The sequence below is a fragment of the Aplidium turbinatum genome, chromosome 3 (genome assembly GCF_918807975.1).
Source record: "Aplidium turbinatum chromosome 3, kaAplTurb1.1, whole genome shotgun sequence".
Classification (NCBI taxonomy): Eukaryota; Metazoa; Chordata; class Ascidiacea; order Aplousobranchia; family Polyclinidae; genus Aplidium; species Aplidium turbinatum.
The window spans coordinates 47,706,479-47,708,978 of record NC_137474.1 but is presented as its reverse complement, the minus strand read 5'-3'; the positions used below and the strand labels follow the sequence as shown (position 1 = coordinate 47,708,978).

The 2,500-nt window shown below is 65.2% G+C and overlaps 2 non-coding genes and 1 pseudogene across 2 annotated transcripts in view; all 3 read right to left on the bottom strand.

Annotated features, from left to right (window-relative positions):
- Window positions 1-754, bottom strand: part of LOC145767710 (large subunit ribosomal RNA) — a 3,725-nt gene extending 2,971 nt beyond the window's left edge. Inside the window, exon 1 of the ribosomal RNA XR_014288864.1 lies at window positions 1-754. This exon is cut by the window's left edge and continues 2,971 nt beyond it. This is a non-coding gene — a ribosomal RNA (large subunit ribosomal RNA).
- Window positions 755-912: 158 nt separating this feature from the next.
- On the bottom strand, window positions 913-1,066 carry LOC145767699 (5.8S ribosomal RNA). Its single transcript, XR_014288856.1, has one exon. It is a non-coding gene; the product is annotated as a 5.8S ribosomal RNA (ribosomal RNA).
- A 197-nt stretch (window positions 1,067-1,263) lies between these two features.
- LOC145767697 (small subunit ribosomal RNA) overlaps window positions 1,264-2,500 on the bottom strand; it is a 1,964-nt pseudogene continuing 727 nt past the window's right edge.

The window sequence follows — 2,500 nt, the reverse complement described above, 5'->3', positions numbered from 1 at the left end:
GCGCCTGTCGATCCCTCGCCGGCCGGACGGCGGGCGTCGCTCGGCGCGACCGCTGAGGACAGCGGCCGGCCGGCGGCCCGGAGCCGAGCCGGCGTAGGGTCGGCCCCCCTCGAAGGGGGGGTCGGCGCGGCGATCCTCCTCGCTCCCGGGACGGGCCCGGTCGGCGCCGCCGCGAACCCCCGAGGGGGCCCGCTGCGTTCGGCGCCGCCTCCGGCCGCCCCGGAAGCGGTCGCGGCCCGCCGCCCGGCGCAGTGCGCTCGGCCGTCTTCGCAGTCGGCCGAGCTGAAGCGCCGGACGGCCTCGCAGGGCCCGCGCGTTTGCCTCCGGACGGTTTCACGTACTGTTTAACTCTCTCTTCAGAGTGCTTTTCAACTTTCCCTCGCGGTACTTGTTCGCTGTCGGTCTCGCGACCGTATTCAGCCTTAGATGGAGTCTACCACCCGCTTCGGGCTGCATTCCCAAACAACCCGACTCCGAGACCGTTCGGGCGTGGGCGCGCGCCGTCCGACCGCCACGGGCCTGACACCCTCCGCGGGCGACGGCCTCGATCAGGGGGACTCGGGCCGGCCGGCGCTCGCCCGCGCGCCCGGGTCTGTACGCCACAGGTCGGACCGCTCCGAAAGCGGCCAGATTCGGCGCTGGGCTCGACGGTCCCGCTTCACTCGCCGTTACTGAGGGAATCCTCGTTAGTTTCTTTTCCTCCGCTTAGTAATATGCTTAAATTCGGCGGGTGCTCTCGTCCGACCTCAGGTCGCGTTTTTTTCCTTTTTCCTGGCCGAGCGGCGCCGCTTCGCGCTTTCTCGTCCGTGATCGGCGCCGCGGCAGCGCGCGCTCGGCCTCGCTTTGACGGGACGGCGGCGTTCGGTCGCCGACCCGCACATGTGCGTCCGTTCGGGGCACGTTCGTTCGGTGAGACCCTGAGGCGGGCGCGGTCAAGGGATTAACCCGAGGCCGCAATTCGCGTTCGGATCGTCGACGCTCAATGTGTTCTGCAATTCACATCAATTCTCGCAGCTGGCTGCGTCCTTCATCGACTCGCGAGCCGAGTGATCCACCGCCAGGAGCGATAGCTCTGCTTTCTTTTTCCGAAGTCGCTCGTCTCGTAGCTATGGCGTCGCCGGTCGAGCGGTCGGCCTCCGACGCTTCGAGCCCCGTTCCGGGGCACTCGAGCCGCGCTTTCGTCGCTCCGGTGCTCGCCGGGCCTGCGCCGTCTCAAGACGGGCCGACCGAGGCTCAAAACGTTCCTTCGAAGAGGTGTTCAGGTAATGATCCTTCCGCAGGTTCACCTACGGAAACCTTGTTACGACTTTTACTTCCTCTAAGCGATCAAGTTCGATCGTCTTCTCGACGAGCCGCCGACCCGCGAAGGCCGGCGCCAAGCCGATGCGAGGACCTCACTAAAACGCTCGATCGGTAGTAGCGACGGGCGGTGTGTACAAAGGGCAGGGACGTAATCGACGCGAGCTGATGACTCGCGCCTACTGGGAATTCCTCGTTCGAGGGAAACAATTGCAATTCCCTATCCCGAGCACGGTCGGGGTTGCCGGATTTCCCGGCCCTTTCGAGCCGGGATCTCGAGCGAAGAGGCTCCGGCTGATCCGACCAGTGTAGCGCGCGTGCGGCCCCGAACATCTAAGGGCATCACAGACCTGTTATTGCTCAATCTCGTGCGGCTGAACGCCGCCTGTCCCTCTAAGAACGCCGGCGGACGCTCCTTCGTGGCGGCGCCCCGTGAAGGGCGTCGCCGGTCAGCGAGCGGCCGGGTATTTAGCAGGTCAGAGTCTCGTTCGTTATCGGAATTAACCAGACAAATCGATCCACCAACTAAGAACGGCCATGCACCACCACCCACGGAATCGAGAAAGAGCTCTCGATCTGTCAATCCTCGCCGTGTCCGGGCCGGGTGAGTTTCCCCGTGTTGAGTCAAATTAAGCCGCAGGCTCCACTCCTGGTGGTGCCCTTCCGTCAATTCCTTTAAGTTTCAGCTTTGCGACCATACTTCCCCCGGAACCCAGAAGCTCTGGTTTCCCTCGACCGGTCCGCCGCCGCCTCGACTCGAAGCTGCAGGCAGGCGGCGGCCCGGGGCCGGCATCGTTTACGGTCGGAACTAGGACGGTATCTGATCGTCTTCGAACCTCCGACTTTCGCTCTTGATTAAGGAAAACGTCCTCGGCAGACGCCTTCGCCTCGGTCCGTCTCGCGCCGATCCAAGAATTTCACCTCTAACGGCGCGGTACGAATGCCCCCGTCCGTCCCTCTCGATCATTGCCTCTCGTCTCGTCGTTTGCCGGCGGTCGAGGGAGGGGCCCTCTTCCGCTATTCCGTGCGTCGTTATCCGGGCCGCGTGCGGGCCTGCTTTGAACACTCTAATTTTTTCAAAGTAAAACCGGCGCCGGGCGCGCGCGCCGTCCGGTCAAGGAAAGCGCGGCCCGGCGGCCGAAAGCGCGGCGGCCGGCCGTGCGCGACCGCGAGGTCGGACGGCCGGGCGACGCCGGCGCCA